Source organism: Herpailurus yagouaroundi, unplaced genomic scaffold, assembly GCF_014898765.1.
Source record: "Herpailurus yagouaroundi ecotype Mexico unplaced genomic scaffold, PumYag 208, whole genome shotgun sequence".
Taxonomy (NCBI): domain Eukaryota; kingdom Metazoa; phylum Chordata; class Mammalia; order Carnivora; family Felidae; genus Herpailurus; species Herpailurus yagouaroundi.
Genome location: NW_024412439.1, coordinates 2,738,495 through 2,754,349, shown reverse-complemented (window position 1 = coordinate 2,754,349; position 15,855 = coordinate 2,738,495). Strand labels below are relative to the sequence as shown.

General features: G+C 47.7%; 1 protein-coding gene and 1 long non-coding RNA gene across 8 annotated transcripts in view; one reads left to right on the top strand and one right to left on the bottom strand.

The window, feature by feature from the left end:
• SPECC1 (sperm antigen with calponin homology and coiled-coil domains 1) overlaps positions 1-15,855 on the bottom strand; it is a 285,514-nt gene that overhangs the window by 210,009 nt on the left and 59,650 nt on the right. The gene's annotated exons all lie outside the window — the stretch shown is intronic.
• On the top strand, positions 2,598-6,367 carry LOC121015843 (uncharacterized). The gene is made up of 2 exons (XR_005783996.1): positions 2,598-2,740; positions 4,892-6,367. It is a non-coding gene; the product is annotated as an uncharacterized LOC121015843 (long non-coding RNA).

Here is a 15,855-nt window from a genome sequence, read left to right as displayed (position 1 = left end):
GTATGGCAATTCCTCAAAAATTAAAAACTAGAATTATCATATGATTTGTTCAATCCACTTCTGGATATATTCCCAAATAACTGAAAGCAGGGTCTCAAAAGGATGCTTTACAGCCATGTTCATAGAACAACTACCCACAAGGGCCAAAAGGTGAAAGTAACCCAAGTAGGTATTGATGGATGCATGGATAAACAAAATGTGGTATATACAACCAGTGGAATAGGATTCAGCCTTATTTTTAAGGCAATTTGATACATGCCACAACACGGATGAACCTTGAGGACGTTAGGCTCGGTGAAACAAGTCAGTCAGAAAAAGACAAATACCGTATGATTCCCCTTACACAGTTAAGTTCATAGAGACAGAACGTAAAATGGTAGCTGCCAAAGTGGGGGGGGGGGCGGCGGCCGGGGAGAATGGGATGGGGGTTACTGGTTAATAGGTATAGAATTCCAGTTTTATGGGGTAAATACAGTTCTGTGGTTGGATGATGCTTAATAACACAAATGTACTTAATAACACGCTGAATTGCACACTTAAAAATGGTTAAGGTGCAGGAGCCAGGGGAGGAAGCTGTTGGCGCCCAGAGACCGAAAGACAGAAGCTTGGCCTTCACTAGAGAAACGCAACCAACCCGTGGAGATTCATTCGGGAGGGGGCTGGGGCAAGAAACGCCTCAAACTCATCCTCCTTCTCCCTCCAATCTGCTGCTCACTGGCTCCCTGGAAGAGGGAGACCGAGAGGAGACGTGGAGGGGCAAACACTGGAAGCTCAGGACACCCGCCCTGCCCCCTTGGCCTGGCCAACCTCAATGCCACCTTCTGAAGTGAAGTCGAGAATCTCCCCTCTAGAAACTTCTCCCAGTTCAGGGGGCCTCACAAGGGTCTCTGGCCTGTGGGACCTGCCCCCAGGGCAGCCTCCTGGCATTTGCCTGTGTGGGGCCGCCCTAGCACAGTGCACAGCACAGACCCCGAACAGCCAGCTCTCCCCTGCCCCGTGACTTCCCCATTTCTCTTCTCAGCCTGGCCTTTCTCTCGCTCTCCCAGACTCAAACCCTCAGTGGCATCGTGGGTTCCTCCCTGGGGCTCCAAGCCCACAGCTGTGCAGGCTGGGAGATGGGATGCCCGCCACGTTTCCCCAGCGTGGACCTGAGTAGCAGCTCTTGCTTTCCTCCTGAAGCCCATCCCTCCCACGGATTCCTGACAGACTTCCAAAAGCTCAGCTGGGGTCATCACTTCCTGCTCAAAACCTTCATCTTCATTTATTTTTAAGCTACGTGCCGGGCACAACGTTCCGTGATTGCCGGAGATCACTCTCTCGAATGCTCCTGCCTGCCCCATGAGTCAGCTGTTGTCACCCACGCTCTGCAGTCAGCGAGGCCAAGAAATCCGCTAGCTTCCCCGATGCGGAAGCAGGGCTACATCTCACAAACTGTGAGATCATGACCTGAGCTGAAATCAAGAGCCAGATGCTTAACCCACTGAGCCACCCAGGCGTCCCAGGAGCACTCCCTCTTAAGAGGTGTTTTCCTCCTGTTCTTTTGAGTAGCTCTCCCACTCCACCCCACAATTTCCTGTTCATTTCTTCAGAGCCTTCATCACCAAACTAAGACTACCACCGTCATTGATTACCTGCCTCCCTCTGCCACCACGGATGCCCTGTGACAGCAGGGCCTTACCGTCTTTGGGCGTCATGGTGTCTGCAGCATCTACACTGGGGCAGCACGTAGTAGGTGCTCAAGAAACATTTGCTAAAATGCATAGTTAGCTTCCGCCTCTCGCTGAAGAAATGTGTGCAAGTATCTTCCCGCCCCTCCCTCGTGAGGCAGCGCGAGCCTCTACAAATGGGTATCATCACTGAGCACAGGTGGAATTCGTGGGCAGATACAAAACAGATCTAGAAAGCCATCCCAGTCTTTCTCCCGTGAGACTTAAAACGTCTTTCAACAACTGGGGGGGGAAAAAGCCAATCCCCAAACTGGATTTCAGGATGAAAACCCCGTCGACATGGATAGGGTGCCTTCTGGCATTATTACCTTGAAAATCACATTCGTGTTGACGTTTAAGCGTTCGCATTATAAAAATTCATCTCATTAACTTATAACATGCTTGGGGAAATGGTTCCTAAAATCATGTGGTACCAAACCTCTAAAATCACCTATTGCTTCATTTTGTTTCCTGGGCTTGTTCCTGAAGGGTGGCTGCTTAAATTTTGGGTACGCATCTTAGTTTCACAGTAATAGCAAATGATACTTTTCCACGTTTATGGTTTAAGATTTCAGATGTCTTCATTGAAACATAAAAATAAATGAAATTACGTAGATGCTTAGTGGCAGCTGGTGATAACCACAGACTGAGGGACCCAGTAATTTAAAGGCACAAGTCTACATGTCTTTGTCTTTTAGCCAACGTTTTTTTTGTGTCTTTGTTCGTAAACGGGGCCCCTAAGTCGGGTGGGACAAGGGGCAAAGCCCCGTGATGTCAGTGACACAGCTTCCAAGGCAACAGGGAAGCCAGTTCTGACTCATTCTGTTCTACTTCCTCTAGAAACAATGCAAGGACGGCAGGGCTCACAGCCCCACCCCCCCGACGGAACCCCTGTGCCCTCCACCAACAAGCTTCAGTGCACCTGCCCTACCAAGACCCAGGAGGGAGGGCACAAATCCTTCCCCCGGCACTGCTGAGCATAGGTGCCAAATAGGGACCTTGTGTGACGGCGGCCCCCCTCCACCTGTGGACAGGTAGGCCCCCTCATCACACCCACCCACCCCCACCTTTGCTCACGTACTTTAGCCACGCTGGCCTCCTGCCCAAGAGAAACGTCAGCCGGCAGGAAGCTGGCATCATCTGCGGGGGCGGCCTCCACGCGCCATGCAGTGCATCGCAAGTGAGACTCCCCAAGAGAAACCACAGAGGGCCATCCTTCAAGTTCCCTTGCTGAGAAAGTGGTTTACCAATTCAAGAGTTGTGGGAGGAGAACCCCACCCGCGCCCCACTTGTGATCAGAGGCCAGAGCGCTGGCGGGGAGCTCTGCCCGCCATGGCAGCCGCGAGCTCCCCAGCCAGCGAGGCCCACGAGTTACGTGGCAGGACTTCCCCAAGTGGCTCATTTCCCCTTCGATGCTTTAATCATGACTACGGCATTTCTCTTCCCCGTGAAGATGTGTGTTCACCTCTGCTGGTTTTTCTTCACTCATCTGCGTCTCACGTCAGGCACGGGAGGCCAAGGGAGGGGTTCACCTGACAAGGGCCCACGTTGTCTCGACTAGTTTCTGTCAGCGTGCATTTGTGTTGGGCAGGGTTGGGGGAGATGACCAATTTAAAAAAAAAAAAAAAAAAAAGTAAATTTTGACCTTGGCCTTGGATCTGGTTTCTCTCTTGCTTCTTGACCAACGATGGTATTCTTCCCGGACGTGGCACCTTCAGAGTCTTGTGGTTGCTGACAGACTCACAAAGGATGCCCTTCAGGTTGATGTGGGTCTTTTGTGATGACGACATTATTCTGAAAAGGTGGCCCTAAGTCACGAGAGCTCGAAGAGTTCAGAATAGCAGGGTCTCGACTGGATTCAACCACGTTGAGTGCTGTGGGCCAGCAGGTGTGGTAGGTCAGGAGGCTGGTGAGCGAGGGCCCCTGACTGTCTGAGGAACTGAAGGGCCCGCGGGGATGAGGGAGACAGGCAGGAGTTGGACCATCAAAGTAACACTGAAATCTGAGGAAATTCAAGAAACTCTGAGGTTTCTCTCCCACTGTCTGGGGTCTTTGGAGATGTCTTGAATACCCGGTTCTCTGGCACCTCCCAGCCACAAAAAAACAAAAACAAAAACAAAAACAAAAAACATGGTGGGATACAACAGGCATCCCGGAAAGTGCCCTGGCAGGGGCAGGGGAGGGAGAAGGGAGAGCTTCGAAGCACCTGAGGCTATTAGCCGGTTGTGTTCACTCCTGGGACCACCGGAAAGAAATAAGGGAAGGAGCGGTACCTGGGTGGCTCAGTAGGTTAAGCGTCCGACTCTTGGTTTCAGCTCAGGTCATAGGTTCGAGCCCCACATGGGGCTGTGTGCTGACAGTATGGAGCCTGCTTGGGATCCTTGGTCCCCCTCTCTCTCTGTCCCTCCCTTGTTTGGACCATCTGTCTCTCAAAAATCAATCAATCAATAAATTGAAAAAAAGAAACAAGGGGGAAAGACAGAACTTTCCTGGAGCTTGTACAGGTTCAGAAGGGTCAGGGAGCTGATTCTTGCCCGCACAGTCACCCTGGTTGCCCCAGGGTCACGGTGGACACCCCCTCTGAGTAACGGGCAAAGTCTGTCCCTTCGCACCGGCTGTGAGAGTCTGTCATTCCACTGGATTTCCTTATTGTTCCTGGATTAAGTTAAATCATTGAACGCGGCTGATTTCTTGTTTTTTGCATTCCTGAAATATTCTTTTCTACCCCACAGGCTTCAGCTATTTTCCTGTAATGCCAGCTGGCTAATGAAAGCTACTGCTGTGCTTTGTGGGGTTAATTTATTCAGTGCCTGGAATATGCTCTATCTTTCCCCAGCATGAAATGTTTCTGCTATTGCGTTTTAAATATATACAATAGCCGCAAATATGAGGGATAATGTTGCAGGCTGCCCCTGGGATTACCTTGTCATTACGTGTCCCTTGCACGGTCCCCAGGAGAAAATCTACAGGGAACAGCAGTATAGCCTCGGCTCTGTGCTCTGTGCTCTGTGCTCCAGGGTGGGAGCTGGAGACAAATGTGGAACAGCCCTGCAGCTGCCCCCTCAGGGTGGGCTTTGTGACACAGTCAAGTCTGACTTTCAGTGAAGAGAGACAGTCCCCTGTCCCTCAAAAATACAGAGCAAAAGCCGTGTTGTAAAGCTGCCCCCACCTTCTCTTTGTTTCAGCGTAAGGCACATTTCCTGCTGGCCCACTCCTTCCAGGTGCCTAGGGCTCAGACCCAGTACAGCCAATGACTGATCATTTAGTCTTCAGGCCTCCCCAAGGCCACTCCACGCCCAGAACAACGGGCTTCCCACCCCTGTCTGATTCCTGATCGCTGCCTAACGCCTACAAGTCCTTGTAAAACTCGGCTTCCTGCCCCTTGTCCAGGAACAGTCCTGCTTCCCCAGTTCAGTGAGCATCCACAACACCCCGTATGAAAGCCTAACACTCTGCTGACTTGTCTCCTGCCCCCCAACTTCCCAGCCTCGATGACGTTTGACCAAAGAACACATTCTCATTCCTCCGTGATCCCACAGCTCTGGGCCCAGCGTCTGGTCCATAAGAAATGGTAGTTGAAGACGAATCATCAACCTAAATGTGAAGCCCAAATAGAACTAGAAAAATACTAGAGGCAAACAGGAGAAAATCTTTGTGATCTTGAGTTTGGCAAAGATCTCTCACATGTAACACCAAAAGCACGGTCCATAAGAGAGAACATTAAAAAAAAAAAAAACATGATAAGTTAGATTTCACTGCAATTTAAAACTTCTCTTCAAAAGACATTATGAAGAACATAAAAAGACGAGCCACAGATCGGAAGAAAAGCATCTGGAAAACACGAAACTGGTAAAGGGCTTGCTTCCTGAATTTATAAAGAACTCACCCAACTCAACAGCAACTCTGTAACTGAACTCCGTAAAAGATGGTCAAAGATTCAACACTTTGCCAACAAGGATATTCTCGGGATGGCAAACGAGCACATGAAAAGATGCTCCACGTCATTAGTCGTGAAGTAAATGCAAATTGAAACCACAAGGAGATACTACTACACGCCTAGGAGAATGGCTAGAAAATAAAATAAAATAAAACAATATCGAGTGCAGGGATTTGGAGCAACGGGAACTCTCACTCATTGCCGGTGGAAATGCAAAACGGAATAGAATCTTTGCACAACAGTGCAGCTGTTTCTTATAAAATTGAACCTGCACTAATACAACCCAGTAATCCCACTCCTTTATCCAAGAGAAATGGACACTCGAGTTCACATAAACGTTTGTAATGGGAATGCTTGTAACAGCGTGATTCATAGGCTTGGTTCATAAGAGCGAAACTTGAAACCACCGGACTGTCCTTTGAAGGTGAGTGGATATCACTGTGGTATGTCCACGTGCTGAATGACGTGCAAAAACAACGCACGAATTTTAAGTGCATCGTGCTAAGTGAAAGAGGCCAAACTGAAAAGGCTACACATTATAGGATTCCATTTATAGGACACTCTGAAAAAGGCAAGACCATAAGGACAGAAAACAGAGCAGTGGTTACCAGGGCTTGGGACCTCACCCTACATTCCTCTCCAGCTAGTTGTTCATCTGTAGCCTTTATGATATCTTTTATAAGAAACTGGTGTAAGTATATAAATGTTTTTCTGAGTTCTGTGAGTCACTCCAGCAAATTAACTGAACCTGAGGAGGGCATTGTGGGAACCTCCGATTTATAGCAGGTTGGACTTGTGACTGGCCTGAATTGGGGGTGAAGAGGGAGTGGGAGGAGTCTTGTGGGACTGGGCCTTAACATGTGGGATCTGATACTCTCTCCAGGTAGATGGTGTCAGAACTGAGTGAACTGCTCAATGTGTTGGAAAACACACATCAGAGGGACTGACTATAAAGAGGTACAAGGAAATTTGGGGCATAAGTTGTAAATCCTGATTGTGGCAGTGGTTACACACGCATTTGTCAAAGCTCAAGTGGGCTGAATGAATATAATCCAAGGCTCTCCTTGCACTGGCCCAAGCCCACCTTGCCAACCTCATTTCCTCCTCCCCTACTCATGCTTTCCGGGCTCCTGTGAAGCTGGCCTTCCATGGCCCCCAGCAGCATGGGCCTTGCCCACCCCCAGCCTTTTCTCTGGTTTTCTTCGCGTTCCCTTTGCCTGGTCAGCCTTTCCCACCTTTGCCCCCGCTTATACACAAATCTTATCCATCCTTCATGCCCCAGGGCAAATGTTACCTTTTCTTGTAACTGTATTTGATTACCATCACCCCACATGCACAAAAAGCTGGAAGTGATTTGCTATGCCTGTAAATGCCAAGCATCTTATCTGCATCTCTTACATTTCTCACCATTTCTTGTACGATTGTGTACATATCACGTATCTCCAACTAACTTTAAGTGCCAAGTTTGAGTCACTTTTGCATTTATGCACAGTGTCTAGATCGATGCCTTATATGTGGTAAGTGCTCAGAAATGTTCTGTTTGATGAATTAATGAAAAAAATCGATGGCCAGGGTGACCTGTGGCAGCTAAAGTTGGTGTGGTCAGCACCCGGAAAGAATAGTATCACCCAGGAGTCCAGATTAGATGGCCTCTTAGTGATAAGCAAACAGGACTAGAGAGGTTATACCTCCACAACTACTATTCATATGGTAGTCGCCTGGTCCCCCTACCTGGCTGATCAAGGCTGGTTAAAAACACACATGCCTGGGGTCCTGACTCAGTCCATCAAGGGTGAGTGCTGCTTCTGAATTTTCAATAAACTCCCAGTGTGACTCATCAGTCAAGCTTGGGACTTACCTTCCTAAATGGTCAGAAGGCCAAAGACTCACCTACAGGTAGCCAATAAAAAAATGCAGGCTTTGAGTATCTGTTTAGGGGTACCACACACACACATGCACGCACACACGCACAGGTATATGGATCATCAAACTGTAATACGTCCATACCCGTCAATAAAAAGGAGTGAACTGCTGACACATAGAACACGGATGAATCTCAGAAGCATTATGCTGAGTGGAAGAAACCAGACACCAAATACTGCAGAGTGTATGGTTCCACTGATCTGAAATTCTAGAAGAAGCAAAAATAACGTGGAGTGATAGAAACCTGATCCGTGTTTGCTGGGGGCCAGGGCCAGGGGGCAGACAGGCACTGGGAACCTGACTTCCTGTAAAGGGGCACAAAGGGAGTTTTAGGGGTGATGGGAATGCTCCGTGGCTTGACTGGAGTGGTGGTTCCAGGGATGTATACATTTATCAAAAGTCATCAAAGTATACATTCAAGGGGCACCTGGGTGGCTCAGTTGGTTAAGCATCCAACTCTTGGTTTCGGCTCAGGTCATGATCCCACAGTTTCGTGGGTTCGAGCCCTGTGTCAGGCTCTGTGCTGGCAGCACAGAGCTTGCTTGGGATTTTCTCTCTCTCCCTTTCTCTCTGCCTCTCCCTCACTCGTGCTGTCTCTCTCAAAATGAATAAATAAACTTAAAAAAAAAAAAAGAAACCTAAAAAATACAGAGTGCCCATTCAAAATGGAAGCATTCATTGGGACTCAGAATCCAGGAACCTAATGATGATCCTATCCCTGTCCTTCGCCCCCTATATATCTGGCCCCCTATATATCAGACTGCTAAAGGTCTCTTCCTCTGCTCCTTATTTCCACACTTCACATCCTCATGGGTATCAGAATTACTGCTGGTTTCCCTACCTAGAGTCAGGATCACGGCCCCTGTGCCGCTAGCAGGCTTTCTAAAACGCAGCCCGCTCAAGTCCCTCCCCTGCTCAAACCCTCCCACCACCACCACTTTCAAGATAAAGCCCAAATTCCACATGCCGGGCTTCTTGTACCCTCACACCCACCCCAAGCCCCACCTCTTACCATTCTCGAGCAGGCCCACTGCAGACGTGGGCCTATTCCCTATTCCCACAACGGGAGCTCCTCAAAGGCGCCGTGACCCCTGGCAAGTCCGGGCCTTTGCACACGCCATCCCTTCTGGGTGCAACACTCTCCCTGCTCCCTCAGCCTGTCCACTCCCATCCACCCTTCAAGGCTCAGCTGAAGCATCCCCTGACCTAGCAAGCTTTCTGCTGGCTCTGATCCGGCACTGGGTGGGATGCCCCTCCTCCAAATGTTGGCATCTGCCACACTGCATCACAGTTGCTACCATTGGTTTGTCCGTCTCCCCACTGAGCATTCGGGCTGGGTACCATATTTTTCACCTCTGGATAGCCAGCGTCAAGCAGATCTCTGGCACACAGAAGGAGCTCAGTAAGTAAGTAAGCAAGTATTTCTGGGTATTTCTCTTTTTTTTTCTTTTTTTATTTATTTGGGGGGGGGAGGCAGAGAGAGACAGAGAGGGAGGGAGACAGAAACCCAAGCAGGCTCCGTGCTACCAGTGCAGAACCCAACATGGGGCTGGAACTCAGGAACCATGAGATCATGACCTGAGCCAAAATCAAGAGTCGGGCACTTAACCGACTGAGCCACCCCGGTGCCCCTGTTTCTGGGTATTTCTAATGCCTGCCTGCCTGCCTGCCTGCCTGAATACCAAAGGACAGGGTGTTAGAAGTCTGCTGAAGAGCTATGATGCATGAGAAGGGAAGATGCTTGGGGACAAAGTGGTATTTAAGTCAGACTCTTGTTATGCACTGAACGGAGTCCTCCAATTCATATGTTGAAGTCCTAACCCCCGGAGTACCTCATAATGTGACTACGTTTGGAGACAGGGCCTGAAACGAGGTAAAATGAGGTCATTGGGGTGAGCCCTACACCCAACGGCTGGTGTCCTCACAAGAACGGGGAGTTGGGACACAGTGGTGCACAGAGGGAAGACCACGTGAGGACACAGGCCGAAGATGGCCGTCCACAAGCCAAGGAGGGGAGGCCTCAGAAGGAACCCACCGGGCCAACACCTGGATCTCAGACTTCTAGCCTCCAGAACGGTGAGGAAATTAACGTCTGCGTTTAAGCCCCCACTCTGCGGTGCTTTATGGCAGAAAGGACCTTCCAGGTGAGAATCACACCCAAAGGCAGGGGAGGCACGGTTACGGGGTGCGTGCCCTGGAATGGTCTGGTTTGTCAGCAGTGGATGAACGCTGTAGCAAGTAGAGCAAAGCGGCCCTGAGACCAATGAGACTGTGGAGGTCCCAAAAGCCAGGTGAAGGCGGCTAGCCTTTCCTCTGCAGGCTGGTGCGTCTCCGCCCGGTGTGACCGGTGTCTGGCTGAAAGCAGCAGCAGGCCGGGCAGGGCTGGAAGCCAAGGCCACTGTGTGTCCCACACTGGTGCGTACGAGCCATGGGGCTGCTGTGGCGGCTTTTGGGGACAGCAAACATTTGTTAATTTAAAAGTTCTAGGGGCGCCTGGGTGGCTCGGTCGGTTAAGCGCCGACTTCGGCTCAGGTCGTGGTCTCATGGTTCGTGGGTTCGAGCCCCGTGTCAGGCTCTGTGCTGACAGCTCGGAGCCTGGAGCCTGCTTCGGATGCTGTGTCTCCCTCTCTCTCTCTGCCCCTCCCCCACTTGCACTCTGCATGTGTGTGTGTGTGTGTGTGTGTGTGTGTGTGTCTCTCTCTCTCTCTCTCTCTCTCTCTCTCAAAAATAAATAAACATAAAAAATTGAACAAAAAAGTTCTATATGTATTTTAACGTGTGACACATAGGACTGAACTGTGTCTCTTTTGTGAAAAGGCAGAGCATTGATCAGGGCAACAAACAATGGGATTCTGCCAACCAGAATGGCCATGTGCCCTTGGCTGTACGGTCACGACATACCCCTGGGTCCTCCTCCGACCTTCACTCATCCTACCCACAGCTCTCCTTTTAAAACGCAGGTCAGATTCTGTCACTCCCTGCCCTTCACTGCACTGGAATAGCAAAGTCAGGCCCAAAAGGACGAGTGTGAATTCACTTGTTTGCACAAGCAAACAGCTGGGGACTATTTCATTCCTTTGCTCCCTCAACAAACCCTTGCGGGGCACCTGCTATAGGTCTCAGGGAGGCACCAGCACAGGGACGAGCGAACACGAACATAATCCCTGCTCATGGGGGGGATCGTGGTCCCAAGGGGGGGTGGGGGGGAGGAGGCTACCATATAGTCTCAATGAGATCACAAAAGATCTCAACTGTGACACTGCTGAAGAGAGCTTACTTGGGGGGGGGGGGGGAGGGAGGTATGGCCAAGCCAGGGAGGACAGCCTGAGCAGGCTCCATGAGGCAAAGACAATTCCAGGATAGCCAGCATTAACTAGGTGCAAAGGGGCAGAGAACATCCACAGGCAGAGGGAGCAGCCAGGCAAGGAGGTGGGAAGGAGGTGGCAGGAGGTGGGAAACAAGTGTGGGGGACTCTAAGACCCTGTGGCTGCAGGGATGACCTGAGCAGGAGACAGGGTGGAGAGCAGGGACAGGAGGGGGACCCTCACTTCCCTCACCAGTCAGGTGCCCCCCCACCACCACCCTCACCAGCTGCTCAGCAGCCTAAGTCTAGTCACAAAAGCCACTGAGCACTTCCTGGCGCGGGCTCCTGCCGTGAAAGGAGGGCTCCAGGTAGCACAGGAGAAGCTGGAACTCTGGAAACCCTTAAGCTCATCGGTGAGACCAAGAACGGGTCCCCACAGGCAGTAGGTGCTGGAAAGTTCTCCAGCCCCCAGGCTCAATAAAGATTTTTGTTTACAACCCAGACCATCCTCCCAGGATCCTGGCCTTTATCTCCTGCATAAATCCTCCCCAGCGACTGCCCTGACTCTCCCCAGAGGGTGACTACTTGGGCTCTTGTCATTAGAGAAGACTCCTTACTGCAGCACCAGGTGTGGCTCTCAGGGCTCTCTGGGCTCCCAGGCCTGTCTCAGAGGGACCCTCGGCCTCCCTGGCTGTCACGTGTCCCCGGCTTACCTCACTCTTGTCACTGTAAAATAAATAACTGCTCTCCATTCTCCTCTTTCTCTCTTTCTTTCTCTCTCTCTCTCTCTCTCTAACCCCCCCCCACCTCTCTCTCTCTCTTGCAGTGTCCTTGTCCTGAATTCTACTGGCTAACAAAGTCATCATAGACAAGAGTCACTTTCTACTGGCTAAATATCTAAACCTAATACGGTTCCTTCCAGAAATAGCATCCCTGTGATCAAGGCGACCTCTCAGGCCTTAGAGACCAGGTGACAGAGTTCTGCATTCGTTCCTGGTAAATTTTTTATTGTTGATTTTTGAATTTGGCATTATTTCATTTTGTTTCTCACTCACGGTGAGTCAACAAGTTTCCTTTTAAAATCTGTTAACGATGGCAGTTTTAGGAAATTTAATAAGAAAAGCTGTGGAAAGAGAAAATCTGAGTGACTAAAATCTGGGAAGCGGTCGTCCCAGGGAAAGGAATGAAGAAATGGCAGGAGGAATGGCAAGAAGGGGACGACGGAATGTGAGAGAAGAACCATTAGGTTCCTAATGGTTGGATGTGGGGGGGGGGTCATGGGGGGGGTTGGGAGGGGTCCCCACCTGTGCTTTTCTTAGACCAGCCTCCCTCTACTCGCCCCCTCCTGAGCACCCATGTAAATGGGCCTCTCATCTATTATTCTCCTTATTTGGTAGCTTCATAGCAACGCTCATGATCCGTGATGAGTAATTGGCTAGTGGGTTTGCTGCTCCCACGGGGCTGGCACCGTCCCTCTCTGGCTCACCCTGGTCTCTGCGGGGCCTAGAGCACTGCCTGGCTGGGACCAGGCATGGGGTATCTGCCGGGCAAATATCTGGATGAATGGCCATCATGAAGGTTGGATGAACCTTTTTAAAACAGCGATAAGGAACACAGATGAAAGGAAGGAGAGAGGCATGGTGTGTCGGGGCTGGGGTCTATGAGCCACCCAAGTGGGGACCCCCTGAACACAGCGTGAAAATAGGGATGGGACAGAATGGGAGCTGCTTAGAGGTCAGAACTCGTCAATGAAGCACCTTTCCCTCTGTGGCTCTTGGGTTGAGTTTTCTCAACAAGTTCCTTGCTTCTTTTCCTAAAACTTAAGTTAAAACCTGTAAAGAATGTGAAAACACTGCCATTCAAATGTTCACTCTTCCTAAAATTTGTCGTGTACTTTCCCAACTGTAGGCCTCTATACCTGGGGTTCTGCTCCCTAAAATTTTGCCTGTGGGCCTGGAAAAATGCCTGTCTGTCTATCTATCTATTTACCTATCTACCTATCTATCTATTTTGCACAAATAAGAGACAAATACAGGGGCGCCTGGGTGGCTCAGTATGTTAAGCATCTGTCTTCAGCTCAGGTCATGATCTCGTGGTTTGTGAGTTTGAACCCCATGTCAGGCTCTGTGCTGACAGCTCAGAGTCTGGAGCCTGCTTTGGATTCTGTGTCTCCCCCTCTCACTCTGCCACTCCCCCGCTCACATTCTGTCTCTCTCAAAAATAAACATTAAAAAAAATTTTTTAATAGGCACAGATTTATAGAAGAGTTCAAACATAGAAATGTATGTAGCAGAAGGTGAAAGAGACCTTGCCCTTAATTCTACTTCCCACAGCAAGCAGCTTGATATTACATATCCACTACTTTTTTAAGATGAATTTTTATATACATGCAAATAAAATTAGGGAGTTTAGATCTCTTAATATAAATAATGAAATTTTACAGGTAGATATGATTATACTGTATATGTTTACTTGAAAACATGTACCGTATTTTTCTGAGATACATTAAAGGTTATTTTACACTTTGGTAATTTGGTAAAATTGTACAAAAAGCTTTATTAGTTCTAGTTCCTTGCATTTGATTGCCTATGCCCATCTCCATACGTTCTCTTTGATGCTGGATGCTCTGTTTTCAACTTTTGCCAATCTGTCACAGGGGAAATATTGCATAGTATTTGAATCTGTGTTTCCATGATTCTTTTTTTATTAAGGTTTATTTATTTATTTTGAGAGACAGCCTGAGTGGGGGAGGGGCAGAGAGAGAGGGAGACAGAATCCCAAGCAAGTTCTGCACTGTCATCACAGAGCCTGATGCAGGGCTTGAACTCATGAAACCATGAGATCATGACCTAAGCCGAAACCAAGAGTCGGTCGCTTAACTGACTGAGCCACCCAGGTGCCCCTGTGTTTCCATGATTCTTACTGAGGTTGAACATTATATGTTTACTGGTCAACTGTATTTCTTCTTCTGTGAATTGCTTGTTTATAAAAATAAATATAATTTGCCTATTTACAAATTGTCCTTGCCCATGTTTTCTTTACGTATTTGTCTTTCTCCAATTGATTTGTAGGAATTCTTTTTTTTTAATGTTTATTTATTTATTTTTTATTTATTTTTATATTTATTTTAAGAGAGTGAGAAAAAGCGTATGTGTGCACGCAAGAGCAGGGAAGGGGCAGAGAGAGAGGGAGACAGAGGATCTGAAGGGAGCCCTGCACTGACAGCAGAGAGCCCAATGTGGGGCTCAAACTCACGAACTGTGAAATTACGACCTGAGCCAAAGTTGGACGTTTAACCAACTGAGCCACACAGGCACCCCTGGGAATTCTTTATTTATAATGGGTAGTAATCCTCTGTGGTATGTGTGTTGCATATATCACTCTAGTCACTTGCCCGTCTTTCAGTGTATCAGTTCCTTAACGTATAAAGAGTCAAACGTTCTTTCTCTGTCTCCCAAGATTACATGAAAGTTTGTCTTAAGCCATATAGGAAAAGAATGACACATTTGTCTCATATAAGAAGAAGATATAATATATCTTTGTGTACATAAAATACATATATGTATGCCTCAAATACTTTCTATACGTATCTATACACATCGATTACTGTTTCCAGTGGTTTTCTTTAATTTACCATTTATTTCCTCACCCCAACAACCCATGGAGTACACACTACCTATCACTATCCCCATACAAGTAAGACTGAGGGACACATAAGTTAGGACTCAGCACCTGCCTCCCGAGCCCACACCCTTAATACTTCATTTGGACTCCACACAACTTATCCTCTCTATATATCAGAAAAGCAACGGTAATTAATACAATGTGATAACGGCACAGAAACAGCAACTATAAATAAAACAGATAATATAGAAAAATCTTTTTAAAAAGCTTAAGGAATGAAAAGACAAAACTATAAAATACTAGAGAACACAAAGATTTATCATAAATGATATTGGAAACACTGGCACTATTTTAAGTCAGTCTAAATCCACTTTTCACATCATCCACCAAAGTAAAAACTAGAAGGAAAAAAAAAATCCTTTAAAAGAGGATAACATCTCTAAAGTAAGAAGAATCCGGGGAAAAAATGGACAGTTTGGACTATGTAAAAAAGTGAAATGGCTACATTTTTTAAAAATTCATTTTTTTTAATTTTTTTTAATTTTTTGTTGTTTTTAATCGGAAGTAGGCTCCAGGCTCCGAGCCATCAGCCCAGAGCCCGACGCGGGGCTCGAACTCACCGACTGTGAGATCGTGACCTGAGCCGAAGTTGGCTGCGTAACCGACTGAGCCACGGAGGCGCCCCTAAAAATTCATTTTTAAAAAGTAACCAAATAGTCTGGGGAAAAGAACTGCCAAAATTATGGTGAATAAGTCTTATCAAAAACCTATGTAAATCAGCAAAACAAAAAATGAAGCAAAACAGATGAGCAAAACAGAAAGTACAACTTATAAACAAACACGTGAAAAAACCATTCAGCCTAATTATGTTAAAAGAAATGCAACATTACAAAGGGCCTCTGTTTTGCCCATTTTTTAAATGATATTGTCCTTGATGGAATGCGTGAAATCAAACGGGCACTCTCACACAGAGTGCTGATACAAAGTTATGAGTAACATACACCAAGCATCATTAAAATAAATGTTCATGCCCGTTTACCTAGTAATCCTATGTCTGAGCATCTATTCTACAGATATGATCCAGAAACCTGGGGAAAATCACATGGCCAAGATAGTTACTGAAGTATTGGGTTTTTTTGTTTTGTTTTTAAGATTTTATTTTTAAGTAATCTGTACCCTCAACCTGGGGCTTGAACTCACAACCTCGGGATCAAGAGTTGCGAGCTCTACTGACCGAGCTATCCAGGCACCCCTAAAGCATTATTCATTACAGCAAGAAAACAGAAAAAGAAAGAAAGAAAGAAAGAAAGAAAGAAAGAAAGAAAGAAAGAAAGAAAGAAAGAAAGAAAGAAAGAAAGAAA